The following is a 19,899-nucleotide window of genomic DNA, read 5'->3' as shown; positions in this document are numbered from 1 at the left end:
TAGTTAAAATATGGCTACCCGATCATTGGCCTTCTTGTGCGAATGCTCACGGTGTGTCCCAACTCGTACGGGACTTGGTGGATTAATCAGCCACGAGTAATGAGTGTGATGGGCAAACATCTATTAGTCGCACTACGAATGTTGTGGTGTGGACATGTTGGGAATGTTGGTCTCGCGGGGAGCGTGCAAGTGACACGCCCCTGCAGGAGCGCTATCCTCTGTGGCATCGATGGCTGAGATGGATAGAGCGTCTGCCACGTAAGCAGGAGTTGCCAGTTTCGAGTCCCAGTCGGGGCACACATTTCCAACATGTCCCCAATGATGTATATCAACGCCTGTTTGCAGCTAGGGTGTCGATTTAATCACCATTTCAAAATAAATAAAATGTCACGAGAGGCGGGCTCGTCAATGTAAGCGGAGTCGGAGAGTCTTTCGTTGTCAGCAGAAAAACTCTATCACGGACAATCCTTCTCAAGATGGCCAAGTCGACTGTTGGTAATGTGACTGAAATAGAAACGCGAAGGTATAGACACAGCTAAACCAAGATCAGGCAGATATCTTATAACTTACTAACGGACAGGGAACATCGAGCATTGCGAAAGGTGGGTGTAACTAATTGCCTGAAATTAGCAGAAGCATCCACAGGCGACCTCTAGATGTTACCAGCAGTCCAATTAGCGCAATGACTGCGCATAGGGAGTTAAAAAGAATCGGATACGATGATCTAGCAGTTAGGCTAAGCATCGAGTGGGGTTGTGAAAAGGTCGGCGCCACTAGAAAGTGACGTACTGGAAAATTGGAAGTTTGTGGTAAGTTACAATGGTACCAGACTGCTGAGGTTATCGGTCCCTAGGCTTACTTACTACTTATTCTAACTTAAACCAACTTACCCTAAGGACAACAGACACACACATACACACCCATGCCCGAGGGAGGACTCGAACCTCCGACGGGAGGAGTCGCGCGAACCGTAACAACGTGTTTTTTCAGACCACGTAGCTACCCCGCGCAGCCAAAGTGACTGACTGGAAACTGGTCATTTGGACAGGTGAATCAGGTGTAATCTGTGGTAATTCGATAAAAGTGTTGGGTTTGGCGGATGTCTGGAGAAGATTACTGTGTCATCAAATGGTTCAAATGGCTCTGAGCACTATGGGACGTAACTTCTAAGGTCATCAGTCCCTTAGAACTACTTAAACCTAACTAACCTAAGGACATCACACACATCCATGCCCGAGGCAGGATTCGAACCTGCGACCGTAGCGGTCGCGCGGTTCCAGACCGTAGCGCCTGGAACCGCTCGGCCAGCCCGGCCAGCACTGTGTCATCATATGTAGTGCCAAAAGTGAAGTATGGAGTAGGTGATGTTACGATATGGGGATGTTTATCGTGGTTAAGTTATTGTCCCATCCTGGCGATTAAGAAAATGATATATGCGGGACGATGTGAACGCATTTTGCAGCACCGTATTCTGCACACTGCGTAGGAATAATTCGGAGACATTGACTATTAGTATTGGCATGGCAATATACTGTGTCATAAAAACAGCATCGGTCAGGCAACGGTTTGTTGACAGTAACATTCCTGGAATGACCGATTTGCCCATAGTCCAGACCTGACTGCAGTGGAACTCCTTTGGGGTTAGTTAAAATGTCGACGTCTCCCCATACCCCACCGCTCCACATCGCTATCTTCTCTGTTACGAACTCTTGAAGAAGAAAGGACCACCATTCCTCCTCAGATATTCAGACACCTAATTAAAAATGCCTCAGTAGAGCTTAAGACGACTTAAAGGCGAAGTGTGGGCACACCCAATGTTAAAGTTGACTAATAGGTGTCTGGATACTATTTTATCGGCGGCCGCTGGTGGCCGAGCGATTCTAGGCGCTTCAGTCTGGAACCGCGCGACCGCTACGGTCGCAGGTTCGAATCCTGCCTCGGGCATGGGTGTCTGTGATGTCCTTAGGTTGTATTGTATTGTATTGTATGTTAACCGGAGGCCTAGAAACGACGGAGAGGCTCCGTCCGCGCCGCAGCCGCAGTAGTCCACAACCCCACGACGACTACCGCAGTCCACCTTCACCCCTCCACCGCCCCACACCGAACCCAGGGTTATTGTGCGGTTCGGCCCCCGGTGGACCCCCCCAGCGAACGTCTCACACCAGACGAGTGTAACCCAAAATATGTGCGTGGCAGAGTAATGGTGGTGTACGCGTACGTGGAGAACTTGTTTGCGCATCAATCGCCTATTTAGTGTACCTGAGACGGAATAAAAGGAACCAGCCCGCATTCACCGAGGCAGATGGAAAACCGCCTAAAAACCATCCACAGACTGGCCGGTTCACCGGACCTCGACACAAATCTGCCGGGCGGATTCGTGCCGGGGACCAGGCGCTCCTTCCCGCCCGAAAAGCCTTGCGTTAGACCGCATGCCCAACCGGGCCGAAGTCCTTAGGTTAGTTAGGTTTAAGTAGTTCTAAGGGACTGATGACCTGAGATGTTTAAGTCCCATAGTGCTCAGAGTCATACTATTTTATCAGATAATGTACATATAGGTCTGTATGTCCCTTTAACTGAAGTGCAAGTTTCGTATTTGGTGTAGAAGGATTAGCGGAGTTGCGCAGTTCGTGTCCGCCCGCGGCAACACGCTCCTGTCGAGACGTCATAACGACATGACATGCTCCCCTGTCCGTTCTTGTCCGACGGCAGCGTGCTGTACCCGCTCTCGGAGCCCCTTCGGTGAGGCAGGGTTTGGTGGGGAGGGCCGCTGACGCGAACGTCCGCGGGGGCCAGGAACGCGGGAAGCCCCTGGCCGGCGCTCCGTGACGCAGACGCGGCCGTCGGGCCCTCAAAGGCTACCCTCCGCCGAGCCCAGAGCTCAGTCGGCGCAGCTCCGCCGGCAGACCACGACGCCAGGTAGCGGACGGATACTGTGGCCAGTCTCCCGCTGCAACCGCACCCGCGCCCACAACAGGTAGGTGCAGCCACCAACGCGCATGCGCGCACTCCGCCGGCACGCGGTAGCCGGCGCAGGGACTGCCAGAAGGCGTCGTGCCGTTGCTGGGGACGCACGTACTCCAGCGTAAGACTCTGTGTTGTCTTGCTAACGCTCCATACGTTTCCGCTATACCGTACCGAGACGAAACTGAGAGCAGTAACCGGTACCGCTGAATAGAGGCGGCACGGTGGGAAAAACAGCGTGAAGTTAGATCTGCGAGCAAGTTTTGACTGTCTTGCATGAATTGTTGCTGTTTCGTGTCAGAAAAAATGAATTCACGTGTTCTTTTTCGTGCTGCTGCTTATGTGTTGAAAATTTATCAGAATGACTCCATTCTATTTTCTGACTTGCGACGGGTCCAGCCGGCTACTTAGAACTCCATTCGTAGCGCTAAAAGATAATTTCTAAAAAAAATTTCATGTGACTATAGATTGCAGCAAAACCTGAAAATTAAAAAGATGTTTTTTTTAAATTTTATTTAATTAGGGTTGAACAATCAGCTGGACTTTTGAATCACTACTCTCGTAAGATTGTTCCGGATGGTGATAGTTTTGACTATATTGTGTGTGTGTGTGTGTGTGTGTGTGTGTGTGTGTGTGTGTGTGTGTGTGTGTTTTTGTTTTTGTTTTTTTTTGTCTCAAACGTAATACAAACTGACTGTAAAATCAAATGCCAACTAGAAATTTAAATATTAAAAAAAAAATGGCGTTCGGTTCATATCAGGAAAATTCAATCTAACATAAGTAAACAGTTCCTTCATACGCCACCCTTCAGTACCGTGTCACTTCATATAGAGAATAATTATTAATGGATGAGATTCTCATCGAATTTAGTTACTGAATTGCAACATTTAGGGTCGATGCCGTCATTAGAGCTCAAACAGCACACCGAAATGCTCTTCAAAGGAGTCATCCAAGCTATTGCTTTAATAGGTTATAGTATTTCTTCCTTTCACTCTTTTTCCATTTGTTACATTAAGTCTTTCATATGAACAATTAGTATTTTTTTTTATTCTTTCTTTGTCCCATAAAAATTATATACAGTGTCGCCTCTGACTTGAGTCTTGGAATACCATAACAATAAAATTCTTCGTTGGTGCCGGCCGCTGTGGCCGAGTGGTTCTAAGCGCTTCAGTCTGGGACCGCGCTGCTGCTACTGTCGCAGGTTCGAATCCTGCTTCAGGCATGGATGTGTGTGATGTCCTTAAGTTAGTTAGGTTGAAGTAGTTCTAAGTCTAGGGGACTGATGACCTCAGATGTTAAGTCCCATAGTGCTTATAGCCATTTGAACTTCGTTGGTCCTGCGTGAAAATGGCTCAGGAAAGATAAAATTCTTTTTCATTAGTAACACACAGAAAACAAATTACCTGACTTTTTATTTTCGTAGGTTCATAACATTGTTTCGAGTATGCACTTGCATTTAAAAACATTTGTCCTCTTATAGTACTATTAAATACGCTGGATCTTCCATTTGCATTCTTGTGATTGGAGATAATCTGATAATGGCGGACCACATATAAAGAGCGTCTCTATGCTTTGAGTGACGAATTACAGCTAACTTCTCCGGCAACGTCTCCATCTTCGAAGAAAGGAAGACAAAAGAATGCACGCGGAATAATGTGAACCTTTGCCCTACTTTATTGTATGTGGCAAAATATATGTAATATTCAGATACCGAAGTGATTCATTGCTACGTTGGAGGCAGAAAAAGCAGAGGTACAACACGGTTTGGAGAGTTAATCAGTTATAGTGGGTTTCCATACCAGCTCAGGCGAGACCATTATCCTAACCACTGCACAACCTCCAGAAGCTACTTAACTGCTTTAAATAACATACAGAGTGTCTCGGGATCGATCGCCAGTATGCATGGATATCACAGGAACGATAATTCAAAGCAAAAGAGTCTAGGAAATATGGGCTCTAAAATGCATACCATAAGAGCTGAGAGCACTACTTCATCTTTGATACTGTCAAATAAATGTCTTCTACTGCATGATCGTTGCTTTCCATGTTTTGGGAGGAGGTAGTACGGGTCAAAACAAAACAAAAAATACCGTCTAGTAAACAAAGGCTCAACAATACACACCTTACGAGCTGTGAACACTTGTTCAGTAGAAAATTTAGTTTCGCATTTGCGAAGACAAACAAGTGCTCAGAGCTCTTACAGTATGCATTATAAGGCCCATGTTTACTGGAACTTTTTTCTTGTTTTAGTCCGTGCTACCACCTCTTAAAATATAGAAAACTAAGAGTTTACAGTAGAAGAGATTTGCTTCACAGTTTCAAGGTGTATGGATTTTACAGCCCACATTGACTTCCCTGATTATTGGCCATCCCTCCTGAGACACCAGCCGACCGAGCGTTTCTAGGCGCTTCAGTCTGGAACCGCACGACCGCTACGATCGCAGATTCGAACCCTGCCTCGGGCATGGGTGTGATGTCCTTAGGTTAGTTAGTTTTAAGTAGTTCTAAGTTCTAGGGGACCGATGACCTCAGCTGTTAAGTCCCATAGAGATCAGAGCCATTTTTCCTGTGACAACCTGAGTACTATTTTGTTGTAAGTTCACTTTCAGAGTCATTGAAGAATAACGAATTCTGTCTTAATTAAATGGCTACAATGGGAGCCACAATATAACTGCCAGTTGCTACTTGGAAGGGGTTGTAGGTTTTGCAAGGTTTTTTATCATATAATGAATAATATTTTAGAGACCAATATTTTGCAATTCTGCATATTGAAAATTTTTAAATACGATTTTGATAATACTGCTTAATTCTCCTATTGATTGCGATTAATGTCAGGGTGTTAGCTACATCAGAAACAACGTCCGTTGCGGTCGGGAACAGCTTTGTACAATAGGAGCACATTAGCCGCTGTAGCTTCTTGTGCGTACACTCCTTAGGTCGTACCGCTAGAGGAAGAGCCGAGGCCCCGTCTGTAGCGCTAAAAGTACACAACCCACTACGAGAAACAAGCTTTCTAATAGTGCTGTAAATCATTTCAATCACTTTCCACCGCAAATTTCTGATGACTGAATGGCCCAAGAAAGCCTCACGGTCTGCAACAGATTTTTTTTCTCTGCCTTTCGTAGGTCTACAAAATTCTCAGGTGACAGAGCTGCGTCCGCAGAAGTGAGAGACTGCACGCGCTCTCGGCCGTCGTGAGCGAGAAATGAGCTCCTTGCAGCAACACAGCGTCAACTGAACGCTATAAGAGGGAAGCAATACATGCGTCGTAACATTGTCGAGGTCCATTCAGTACGCTATCCATTGAGTTCAACTTATATTACTCATTTTGAACCTCAATAGGCCTACATTATTTTTTATTGTCTAATGATCCGAATGATTTGTTGCCGGTTTCAGTATACTGGCACCTTGTTAAAATCTTTCCATCTCTGCCATCTTATCTATATCGTTAAGTGTCTGTGAGACACTCACGGGGCCTAATTATAAGATGGGGCAGTAGATATCCTCTTTGATTAAACGAAACCTTTTGACTGTATTATCTTTACATATCTTGCAGAATTATTATAAAAGTAAATTAAATATGAAGCAGAAGTCATTCTTGCAGTGTCAACCAGTATGAAATTTGACTGGAGTGTTGCAATTTACAGATTTCAGAATGCCTCAGCGTTTTACTCTAAGTCCACTATTTTTCTGATTAGCCAGTGTTGCCCGGTTGCTTATTTTTCACGGTTCTGTACCTAACAGGATAACGAAAGAAATCTTATTTAGTGTAAAAACAAACGTACCCGCACCACTAGCAGTTAAATTGCATCAGGACTATAAACAAACCTAACCTCACATCTAAGTCTCCAGTGTCATCTGGACTGTTACTAACCAGCCCAGAGCCCCGATAACTATTGATCCATATGAATATCGTTCGTTTTTGATTATTTTTATGTCACTCCCTTCACACCTGCACCCCACGTCTGAGGGTGTTACGGATGTTTTACCTCAACACTATTTTTCCCAGGCATATACGTTTGAAGCTACTGGGTGAAACCATTCTACGCGTTCTAGAGCTATGCTGAAGAACGCAAACACACACACACACACACACACACACACACACACACTGCTCCATTTGTTGTATATATATGGTCAGTGGTCAGTTTCTTTAATCTTCGAGCCATAGAGGCTATGAACATTTGCGAATCGCAACATTGGTATCTGCTCTCCTTATGTAACTCGACAAAAATGTGGCCCAGTGCCATACCATGGCTGTAGGTTGTAACCACTAGTTATATAACCGACTCCAATTACTGTTCGTTCTGGCGTGCTGCGGCGAGGAGAATGAGCCTAAGATTACGATTTGTTTCGAGGCGTGTTCTTAATTTGGTAGAGCCTTCATGGGAGGCACGCATGGTCACAAATTCTTAAACAAGCATGGTCGGCGAGAGAGTTTCTCTAGCGTTTAGGAAAATAACACGTCAGTATCAACAGCCTTAAGCTGCCCTGTAACATTTTAATTTGCGTACTGCTCGTCTACCTCACCAGTGCAGTAAATGCCAGGAACCTACTGGTTGTAAAAACTTCGTTTACGTGTTTGGGGTCAGACCCATCGTCAGAATATCTGTCGAAGAGAAACATCTCGATTACCACATAAGCACAAACTGCAGATGACACTTTAAGTGGAAATCTTCTCAGATACATAGACAAACAAGTTTATATGCCAGACATGACCTTAACTCACCAATATCAAGTGGTAACTTACATCGGGTCTCAGGTGACAGCAACCCGCCGTTACAATTTACCAATTCATACAGTCAACTGACTGGGTTGTATTGGCACTCGGTTCGTATTTCATGTATCTAGAGACAAAATACTAAGTATATCAATTACTTAACAACTGCAGTAATATAAAACATCAATTAACCTAATTAAAGGGGTGATTCAAATTTAGAAATATGCACAGAGCACATTCAGAACAATAGCACATCAATAATACACTTGTAACGTGCAAGGGATGATGGAAAGGGTGACAGGGAATGGGAGGGGGTGGAGGGATGATATCCCTTGCTGTGAATTAAAGTGAGTGATCTCGAGCGTTGGACGACCTAATAATAACAAAGCTACATAAGAGCATAGACTGTTTTAATTTCTTTAAAGTACATGAACAAAGTGTCATATTTTGTCAGTTCTAAATACGTGAACACGTAATACTTCAAATATAATCTTACGTACAATCCATGAGTATTTCAAGACAGGAAATGCGCAGATGAATGTGTTCAGAAACGGCGGAAACGGGTGAGCGGAAACGAGTGTTAAAATGTTGTCAGTTTTAACACCATGAAGCATCAATGGGGGAAAAATAAGTAACAGGCCTTGTACAGTTGGTGGAATCTATCATTAGCTAAACGCAAGTAAATACACATTTTAAAAGTGCCCTCAACTAGCAATCAAGATAAAATAACATTTTCCAGATCTTATTAGGGACAGTCTCTCATAGGACCTGATAGGAATTGCTGCATTCAGTGACTGCAGGTCTATGTCAACCACTTTCCGAACACACATTGCAAAGGGAACCGAATGAAATGGGCATCTGGAATCCGGTACCCCACAAAATGGCATTGCTGAAAGGCGCATAGAGATGGGTCCACAAGGCCCAATTTTTGACTCTTTCCAAATGACGTAAGGCATCGAGTCCCCCATCGCCTCAGTGAGACGTTTAACCCATTGCGGAGGGTGTAAATCCGGCCAGAGGCGATTCTGTGAAGTTTTGGGGCGGTTTTCGTACCATGATTTCGGTCCTGGTAACTATTTAGTGTTCATAAACTTCGAAAAGGCGTATTGCACAGTGCCCCTGAAGAAACTGAAGTCGAGAGGGAGGGGAGTGAACTTGAAAAGGCATATGTGAGAAGTTCATGCAACCTATTCAAGTTTTCAGAATGTGTAGGCAAATTGGGGAACACAATTTCGTCACAGTCTTTCAGAATTACAAGAGGGTTGAAACAGGGATGCTACTTGTCTCGTGCATTGTTTAAAATATACATCCTTCGACTTATGGAGTAGTAAATGTGCAGGAATGGGTATTCAGAAGACAAACGATCGCTTTTTGTACACCTTCTTCACAGATGATCAGGGAATGATGATCGGTGAAGAGGATGGATGATATGTCATTTACATTTAAAGTGTCATGTGCAATTTGTGCTTTATGGTAATCGTGATGTTTTTCCTCGACAGATATTCTGACGATGGGCCTCACCCCAAACACGTAAACGAAGTTTTTACAACCAGTAAGTTCCTGGCATTTACTGCACTGACGAAGTACACGAGCAGTACGCAAATTCAAATGTTACAGGGCAGCTTAAGGCTGCTGCTACTGTTGTGTTATTTTCCTAAACTCAAGAGAAATTCTCTGGCCGACAATTCTTGCTTAAGGATTTGTGACCATGCATGATTTTCAAGCTAAGGACATTATTAGAAGAATACAATAAACGGGACTGAATGTAAATTTTCAGAAGAGTAAATGCGCCTATTGAGTGGAGAAAATGTAGAAGGCCAGCACATCAAGGCATGTAAAAAATTTAAATATTTGGCTAGCATCCTATAGGAAGGCGGAAGAAGTAAATGAGAAACAGAGCAATGTTTAGGCCTTGGGAAAGCTGCATTCCAGAAGCTAAATTCTCCGTTATGTTCTTCTAAGATAAGTTGGTTCAAATGGCTCTGACCACTATGGGGCTTAAGTTCTGAGGTCATCAGTCCCTTAGAACTTAGACTGTAGGGTCTAGAACCGCTCGGCCACTCCGGCCGGCGATAAGTTGGAAAGTAAAGAAGATGCTCCCCAGAAGTATTGTTGAGCCTATAACGACATAAGGGTGCTAGTTCCAGGAGCTTACTGTAAGAAAACAGAAATAAATTGAGAATTGTAGAGATGAAATACATCAGAAGATCGTATAGAAAAACCCATTGAGACCATTTAAGAAATCAACGACTAGGGAAATGGCCCAGACACAACAAAGCATCAAATACCCCCCATAAGTACGAAGCACATGCATCGTAATACTACTTTACTAAGCTCGCAAGTAGACCTAGTGAAGGTTCTTAGGAGAGCTTCTGTTAAGTTTCGAAGGTAGGAGACGAGGTACTGGCAGAAGTGAAGCTGTGAGGACGGGGCGTGAGTCGTGCTTGGGTAGCTCAGTTGGTAGAGCACTTGCCCGCGAAAGGCAAAGGTCCCGAGTTCGAGTCTCGCGGTCCGGCATACAGTTTTAATCTTCCAGGAAGTTTCATATCAGCGCACACCCCGCTGCAGAGTGAAAATCTCATTCTGAAGACCTAGTGAAGATAATTACACTAGTTTAAGGTCTTAATTTGAGCTTTTTTTTGTCCTCTGTTCTAGCAAGACTTTCAAGTCCGATATCGGTTATGATTGTATCATGAAAAGTGATCGAGTCAAAAATAAAAACACGATAAGTCAATCATCGTCTCTGGAAACAGAATGTCATTTTTTTCCAAAGCATCACAGATAGAAAGGAAGACCGGCAATTCATTTGGCATAGACATACAATACGAATGACAGATGCCCAAAGAATATCTCGTTATAGTATCCTCAGGGACGATGCAGTGGTGGGGGCTATAAGAAAAAGAGAAATAGAAGAAGACGGGAATGAATTAATAGAATCCGATGGAGACAGCTGGGGGGGAGGGGGGTGACAGCTGTAAACAGGTCACGGGAAGAAGAGACTTGGGCTCACTGTTTGGCCGAGCAGTTCTAGGCGCTACAGGACACTGTCGGAGAAGAAGTCCGTGTTGACCAATTTGTTAATTTGACGGGGGATATTTAAGATCGCAAATCACCTGAAGCATCAAGCTAGGGCCGGCAGGAGTGGCCGAGTGGTTTTAGGCGCTTCAATATGGAACCGTGCGACCGCAACGGTCGCAGGTTCGAATCCTGCCTCGGGCATGGATGTGTGTAATGTCCTTAGGTTTTTTAGGTTTAAGTAGTTCTACGTTCTGGGGGCAGATGACCTTAGAAGTTAAGTCCCATAGTGCTCAGAGCCATTTGAACCGTTTTTGAACTTGGGCTCACTCATTTCGATTGTCATGAATAACGGTTTTTTTTGTTTTTTTTTTTAAAACATTCTCGGTGCCCTTTCTTCTACATCTTCATGATGACTAACCTGTGGACATTCTCATCTTCCCACACGATAACAGTCATGTTCACAGGACTACACGCGTATGTTCCAAGTTTTAAGAACATTCAGGCATCCTATTACAGTTCTACTGAAACGCTAATCCAACTGAACACGTCTAGGGCTATTTCGAACAGTGAGTTAAAGGTAAGAGTCAGCATCTTCAGAAACACCCTCACAATTTGGTAGCTCTACGGTGTCTAATCATCAGTTAGTGGCTTCGGTTGAATATGTTATACCTGAAGAAATTTACGGACCCTTTTTCGTCGCTTAATTGTGGCCATTGCCAAAGGTAGAGGCGATGTCTCCTGCGGGTTACTGTGTGTCAACAGCTTAGAAGTGAGTTTTGCAGGCGTAGTGGGCTAGGATGAGGTGGATTCATGGTCATACGGATACGGCCGCTGTCAGTGACTGCGGTGCCTGGAAAAGTTTGCGCGACTTCGCGGTTTACTCGAACACGGCGGAGGATGACGGGTGTCGGTGCGTGCCAGTGCGTCGCGTTTCGCAAGTGCGGCGAGCGGCGTTGCGTCAGGAGCGCAGGTTCGCCCTGTGGCGGCGCCGCACTCGCGTCCGACCTGCGGGCGCTGTCGAAAGTGTCCCGCGGACGACCTTCGCAGGAGTGCCGGCCTGCCATCCCGACCTCACGCCCGAGCAGCTGGCACAGCAGCAACCAGAGCGCCACATTGCTCCCTACGCCTGCTCGCCTGCCAGGTCGAAACAGACGCTACAATCGGCACGATTCACAGCATTGATTTAAAAGTTACACCTTCACATAGTTGTACACCATCAGGCCAGTCTCATCCACTCTGGGCCTCATGTGTATATATGAAGTATCATGGGGTGGACGATCAAGACAATGTCTTTATGAACATCCGATCACAAGTTTAATGGTAGGCGTATGGAGCACGTCGCATTGCCCAAATTAATTCTCTTCTACACTTCCTCCATTCTTTATGCATCCATGCATGTTCGCGATCGAATATACGGTGTGATACCGTGATGATGTTCCAAACTTTCAGGAATGATGGAGAAAGATAAATTTATCAATTTGAGTAAAGGGACCCTCATCCGAAAACGACCGGCTCGAAAATTAGAAGCGAAAATTGCTCTGATACCTGTGACACGAAACGGTACTACTGTTACTCTGATTGTAGCGTATGCAACATTCAGAGGTGGTAGTATGGACCAAAACAACAACAAAAATGTTTAGTAAACATTGGCTCAAAAATGCATCCCTTATTTGTTCATCTTCGATACTGTGAAACACACATCTTCTTGTGCAAATTCTTAGCTTTCCATATTTTTGGAGGAGGTAGTATGTACCAAAACAAGAAATAACTTGGAGTAAATGTGGGCTCTAAAATGCCTACCTTAACAGGTGTGGGTACTTTTTTCAATAGGAGAGATGTGTTTCACAGTATCGAAGATGAACAAGTGTGATATACAGGACATAAAATCCCGTCTGAGGCCTGCGATCATTTTTATGTTAATAATTGGCAACCAATGCTGTACAATCGCAATAAAGTCATGAGATGTTCAATTGACTCTTTTATTAGAACATGTTACGCATTTCGGGATTACACCCATCTTCAGACATGACAAACTTCAACTCCTTCAAGTAGAGCTTCAAGACTGCTTGTGTCGCAGTCATATGTTATTCGACACTTTCTTTGAGTTGTCAAGGCTGTACGCCTGGTTGGTGAGATTGAAGTTGAAGTTTGTGATGTCTGAAGATGGGTGTAATCCCGAAACGCGTAAATTGTTCTAATAAAAGAGTCAACTGAACATCTCATGACTTTGTTGCGATTGTACAGCATTGGTTGCCAATTATTAAGATGAACAGGTGCTCATAGCTCTGTTAAGGTGAACATTTTTGAGCCCATGTTTTCAAAAATATTTTTTTCTTGTTTTTGTCCGTACTACCAACTCTGAAAGTCACCAAACCTACAATCTTAGCAACAACGGTACCGGTACATGTAATCCACTGTCAGAGGTATCAGAACGGTTTTCGCTTACTAATTTCGTCTCGTTCGCTTCCGGACCAGGGTACATTATTTCAAATTGATACATTTACCTTTCTCCATCATCCCTGAAAGTCTGTGACATCGTCACGGAATCATACATACCTTGGGCACGGATCACCTAGTGGACGAAGTGAAGAAGCTCTACCAACTTGGAAGCAAAATAAAATTTGACGGACGAAGCAAGGAGGACAGGCAATGAAGGCATTCTTGCCAAAAAGTAGTCTACCAGTGTTAAACACTGGCGTTAATCTGAGGAAGGTATTTCTGGAAATATAAGTCTGGAGGGAAAGTAAGTGAATCATACACTGTGGAGGAAGCTGAAAAGAAGAGAATCGAAGCGTTTGAGATGTGGCACTACAGACGTAAGCCGAAAGTTAGATGGATCGGTAAGGTAAGAAATGTGTTCTGGGCAGAATCGACGAGGACACAAATACGTGGAAAACATTGACAAGGAGGGGGTTCAGGAATATAGGACGCGTGTTAAGTAATCATGAAATAACTTCCATGGTGCTAGAGGGAGATGTAGAGGGTAAAAAAACTGTAAACGAATACAGAGATTGGAACACATCCTCACACCCAACGTCTTCAAGTGCTGCTCTGAGATGGAGACGTTGATATTTGGTAGACTAACGTTGCGAGCTGCGTCTAACCAATCTTCGGACGAAAGACCACAACAACAACAATAAACAAACTGAACATTCAATTTATCAGATAATAATTGAGGATGCTTCATCATCTCACCGAGCGAGGTGGCGCAGTGGTTAGCACACTGGACTCGCATACGGGAGGACGACGGCTCAATCCCGCGTCCGGCCGTCCTGATTTAAATGGTTCAAATGGCTCTGAGTACTATAGGACTTAACATCTGTGGTCATCAGTCCCCTAGAACTTAGAACTAATTAAACGTAACTAACCTAAGGACATCACACACATCCATGCCCGAGGCAGGATTCGAACCTGCGACCGTAGCCGTCCTGATTTAGGTTTTCCGTGATTTCCCTAAATCGCTCCAGGCAAATGCCGGGATGGTTCCTTTAAAAGGGCACGACCGACTTCCTTCCCTGTCCTTCCCTAATCCGATGAGACCGATGACCACGCTGTTTGGTCTCTTCCCCCAAAACCAACCAACCAACCACCCTTCATCATCTCATTATTTTTGACCCTAAAGCCTTGGGACAACCTGCATAATGCAGGCGGGGATACAGTGTATTTCAAGGGCAGTGAAGTAATTTGCACCCTCCTCCCTCTCTCCCTCCCTCCCTCCCTCCCTCCCTCCCTCCCTTCCTCCCTCCCTCATTAATCCATCCAACGCTATGTCGACATCTCCCCATCTCGTTTTTCAATCATGGTCGCCGCTTAGCCCGTTTGTAAAAGGTACACTTTTAACGACAAATTTTTGTGTAGGCTAATGCAATTCAAAGCATCCAACAAAGAGCCAGCACAGTACCACGATTTGTTTTCCATACTTTCTTTTCCGACCAGTACAAAGCCGTAACAAACAAAGCAATAAATGCAAAATAAATTCCTTACATTTTCTCTGTTTTGGCTCACTCGGCATAATGAGGGTAGCTCCGAAAACAAGAAACAAGCGTATTTGAAGCAGGGAGCGTCAGATCTTACAGAACTGTTGCTCAACACAGTCTGGTCTGAATCTCCTTATGATTTCTTCGATAAAACTCCTTCTTCTTTCCATTTTAGTGACCCTAAACCCAGTCCCTTATTCTTTTTCGTCTTCTTCTTTTTCTTATAGTACTATTACTACCACCACCACCACCACAACTACTCCGTCACTTCTTCTTCTACCTTTTCCGATAGCCATTTTCTACTTTTCTTTCGCTTTCTCGGCTTTTTCGTTCCTCACAAGAACAAGCCCCCACGGAAACGACGCACGGAGGACAGGCCCGCATCTTTCCTGTTCAAGGACCTTGATGACGAAGGAAAGCACTCCGTGATAGAAAGAGTCTAACGTATGGCAAGCTGTATTGTAATTTCTCTTACAATGGTGCGTAACGTGCTGGGCAAGGTATCCGTACGTGGCAAAAAATGGTGTTGCAGAACTCCCTCCACCATAATGTTGTGCCGTCTCTTCGATGGCACGAACCCGGCTCTACCCCTGTTGTACTGCATGCCAGTAGTCCTTTTTTTCTGACACTTGGACAAAATATCTCGGTTGACGAGAGTGACCACGTGATCTGACGCCATCCCACGGCTGTTGGCACTTGCCACTTATGCACGCTTTCGAAATTCGCTCTGTCGCGCTGCAACAACCTGTATTTGCCACGTGGTTTCCGGATCAGTTGCAGTTCAAAGAGTGGAATTAACAATTCCACGGATTCCTCCACGTACGATAAGCGAGAGCTGTTACTTTCAGCCGGTGGTTGTCGAACCGACGAGGAAATAAATCAGACTCCGGCAGGACTCCATGCGAGTTGAGAAACAGTACGGGTGGCGTACTGGAACGCGAAGTGTTGAAATCGACGCCCTGTTACAGCGTCCGTTACGCCACTGATTCAGAATCTCTGCGGATTGCCCCGCAAATTTCATCACTGTCCCTTCACTTGTCAACGGACACTCTGATTGTTTTTGTACCGCGCTGTGCACACTGAACACAGCGCAGCTATCCCTCTAGCACCTCTCAGCTGGCTCACCTCTTGATATAACCAGTCGTACCTATCCATTATCCCCGCTGAGATGTAATTATAGGAAACCGCCACGAGAGCATTCCGTCCCTGTTCATTCTCAACAACGTAAGTTCTTGATATAACCAGTTGAAGCTATCCATAAATCCTTAAGAAACCAGGATATACAGGATATAATTATAGAAAATACCACCTTGCTCCCTCCCAAAATCAGTAAAAAGCCAGAGTATAGTTATAGGAGCATTCCGTCCGCGATGCGTTTACCTCACAATCCGCTGTCATCCAGTCCAACTAATTATAGCACTAGATTTGTTAGGAGCAACACTCGATGCAGGAATGGTGAAAGACGTATGAAATTCTGGAATAAATAGGGGTAAGCAGTAGGGAAATACGGGTGATACATAATATTTACAAGAACCAAGAGGAAACAGTAAGAGTGGGAGACCAAGAACGGAGTGCTCGGATTAAAATGTGTGAGACAGGAATATAGTCTTCTGTTAAAAATAGAACAGTCACGGTTGCAAAGTTATTTTTATATAAAATAACTTTTCAGCCGTGTTTTTTTTTTAACAAGACGATGGAAACTGGCTGCTGTATCAGCCAACGATGGACTCGAATAAATACTACAAGAAATGTAGTCTTTCGCACCTAGTGCTCGGTCTACTCAAGATTCAAGTACAGGCTTAAAATTCAGTGTGAAAGAATATCAATAAGATTCGCTGATGACACAGCTATTCTCAGTGAAAGTGAAGACGAATTACAGGATCTGTTGAATGGAATGGACAGTGTCATGCGTACAGAATATAGGCTGAGAGTATTATTGGAAAAAGATTAAAGTAATGAGATGTAGCAGAAATGAGAACAGGGTGAAACTTAACATCAGAACTGGGGATGACGAAGTAGATGACGTTACGGAATTCTGCTACGTAGACAGCAAAATAACCCATCACAGACTGATCAAAAAAAGACATAAAAGCAGAGTAGCACTGGAAAAATGTGCATTCCTGGCCAAGCGAAGTCTATTAGTATCAAGCTTAGGACTTAATTTGAGGAAGACATACGTTTGGAGCACAGCATTGTGTTGTAGTGAAACATGGACTGTGGGGAAACGGGAACAGAAGAGAATCGAAGCATCTGAGATATGGTACTGCAGAAGAATGTTAAAAAAACTAGGTGGACTGATAAAGTAAAGAATGAATAAGTCCTCCGCAGAACTGGCGAGGAACATATGGAAAACAACGGCAATAAGATGGGACAGAATGACTGGACATGTGTTTCATCGTCAGGGAATAACTAACATTGTACCAGAGGAAGATGTAGAGGTTAAAATCTGTAGAGGAATGCAGAGATTGGAATGCATACAGCAAATAATTGAGGGCATAGGTTGCGAGTGCTACTCCGAAATGAAAGGGTCGGCAAAGGAGGGCCATTCGTGGTGGGCCGCTTGGAAACCAGTCAGAAGACTGACGACTCAAAAAAAGACCCTCGATTAAAAGAAAGACCACAACAGACTAAAACTACCTTCCGACACACACCTTATGGTGGCTTCTGGATCACAGATGTAGATGTAGATATACCACCCGGCCCTGCATGTGAACTAAATCCGTCGCCCAAACATATAAGACTGACACCTGATCCACCTTCTGCTATGCAGATATTCCATAGACCCCCGCTCCTCCTAATCTGACATGTAAAAAGTTACATGTGTTTCTTTACCGACTGTGATATAGAGGAACGATAATGTCGTGAAATAGTACCCAACGCATATCCATTGCGCACTTGCGGTGTCTTACCATTCTAAGACCTAATTAACTTGCTTGGCGTTTGATCTGTCTTACAGACGGAAACTCACCAATGCACCAAAACTGAGTCTTCCACACATTAGTTTTATTGAGAGTCGTTTGGTATTTTCGTTTTTTGTTATTTTAACCTGTGGTTTTGTTCCAGATTTTCATCTGAAAGCACACCACGTTTAGTAGTTCCTAAGTTGATAGAAGCATGAAGACAACATTAAGATCTTCCCGCGTACTTCAAAATGCAAGTTACCTTCGTTCTGCCTGCGACTAAAATAGAATGTACTGCGTTGTTCCAACGGTGGACAACGTAAGTAACTGAAGGCAATTAGGCGACAAACACATTGGAAAAGTGATTGAAATGGCTCTGAGCGCTATGGGACTTAGCTTCTGAGGTCATCAGTCCCCTAGAACTTAGAACTACTTAAACCTAAGTAACCTAAGGACATCACACACATCCATGCCCGAGGCAGGATTCGAAACTGCGACCGTAGCGGTCGCGCGGTTCCAGACTGTAGCGCCTAGAACCGCTCGGCTGGAAAAGTGGAAATCCACTCGCCTGCGCCACGTAGCTAAGAATGAGGAAAGCAGCTGCACACGGCACGACTTTGTTTTGGTCTAGCAAGCCGTGCTGTATACCCAACAGAAGTACAGATTTTGATTTCACCCTTTCACCAGCGCAGTGGCAGAATGATTAGACCGTCCCAAAGACTTTGTAGCTGTTTCATTCGTCCTTCGTCTCCTACAGTCCTTCACCACTGTGGTATGGTGCCCATATGTACCGAGATTCTCTCGCTCAGCGAAAACACTCAAGTGGTGGAGAAAGAACGCATGCGACTGAATCTTTCATGCTGCAGAGAAGCTTGTGTTTTGGATCCTGGCAAATCAGACCTGCGTGAGTGGCTGGGACTCAAACCTGGAACCGTTGAGAGTGTCAACCGCGAAATGCAAGATTATTAAGAATTCGAGTCCCGGTCCGTCATACAAGTTAATCTATGTCTGTTCTTTGACCCTCAAGCACGTTATATGAATGAGGCTGGTGGAGGAAAAAATTCTTAAATAATAAGCACGAATTTAAGAAAAATCACTATTCTAGACTGCTTTTTTTCCGCTTTCGGTCGGAAGCTTTTCCCACACATGACTCTTCGAATACAACCACGAACTGCTACGAAAAAAAAAATGGTTCAAATGGTTCTGAGCACTATGGGACTCAACTGCTGTGGTCATTAGTCCCCTAGAACTTAGAACTACTTAAACCTAACTAACCTAAGGACATCACACACATCCATGCCCGAGGCAGGATTCGAACCTGCGACCGTAGCAGTCGCACGGCTCCGGACTGCGCGCCTAGAACCGCGAGACCACCGCGGCCGGCGAACTGCTACGAGACGGATTTGTTCTCGCTGTACTTACCTTGTCAAGTTTTCCATGAAAATTCTAGCTTTCGACAGTAACCGTCATCGTCTTTTCAGAAAAGCGACCGACTGTCGAAGCAGTAACGCAGTCACACAGATACCAGAGATAGTAGTCACCCTGCTACGAGAGATTACACTGGCGCCAATCGCAGCGTCTTTCTCTTCACGATACAGAGGGTGGTGTCCGCCCCCGGTAGCTGAACCATAGCCGGTCGAAGTGGCCGAGCGGTTCTAGGCGCTACAGTCTGGATCCGAGCGACCGTACGGTCGCAGGTTCGAATCCTGCCTCGGGGATGGATGTGTGTGTTGTCCTTAGGTTGGTTAGGTTTATTTCTCCTATGCCGGCACGGTAGCTCAGAGTGTTCGGTCAGAGTCTTACGTGCCCTCTGTAATAAAAAAAACTGAAAACTGATTTAATCCATCATCAATGAACTTACATGGATGTCTTACAACGTCCGCCCCGAACAGATGCAACGAACAAAAGCGAACAAAATGAGATTTTAAAAAAATCGTCAGTGTGACGGATTGTGAATCCTCTGGGCCCGGGTTCGATTCCCGGCTTGGTCGGAGAATCTTCTTCGCCCAGGGACTGGGTGTTGTGCTGTCCTCATCATTATCCTATCATCGTCATCGACTGCAGGTCGCCGAAGTAGCGTTAAATTGAAATACCGCAACCCGGTGATCCGCGTGCCCGACGAGGGGCGCTAGCGATTAAATTAAATGAAGAGGGTGGTCACAAACAGTCTGCAAAATTTGTTTTTGAAAGCAATCATTCCATCGTGTTTCTCTGGTTGTTTCGATTTGTATTTTTCACTATTAGCGAGATTTGGGGTTGTTATTATAGATTTCAATTTTTCCCCGGCCAACACCACCAATTTTCCGGGCTGTTCCTTAACTTC

The 19,899-nt window shown here is 44.7% G+C and overlaps 1 protein-coding gene across 2 annotated transcripts in view; it reads left to right on the top strand.

Annotated features, from left to right (window-relative positions):
- The window catches only part of LOC126336931 (uncharacterized), a 796,951-nt gene that overhangs the window by 730,385 nt on the left and 46,667 nt on the right, over positions 1–19,899 (top strand). Inside the window, exon 1 of one of the 2 annotated variants that reach the window (XM_050001103.1) lies at positions 2,872–2,974. The exons of the other annotated variant lie outside the window; for it this stretch is intronic. The gene's annotated coding sequence lies outside the window, so the exon portion shown is untranslated. Of the gene's footprint in view, positions 1–2,871; positions 2,975–19,899 lie in introns of those variants that run through there. 2 annotated transcript variants of the gene reach the window in all.

Source organism: Schistocerca gregaria, chromosome 2 (assembly GCF_023897955.1).
Source record: "Schistocerca gregaria isolate iqSchGreg1 chromosome 2, iqSchGreg1.2, whole genome shotgun sequence".
NCBI lineage: Eukaryota > Metazoa > Arthropoda > Insecta > Orthoptera > Acrididae > Schistocerca > Schistocerca gregaria.
The sequence above is the reverse complement of the archived record's forward strand: the minus strand, read 5'-3'. Positions and strand labels throughout refer to the sequence as shown.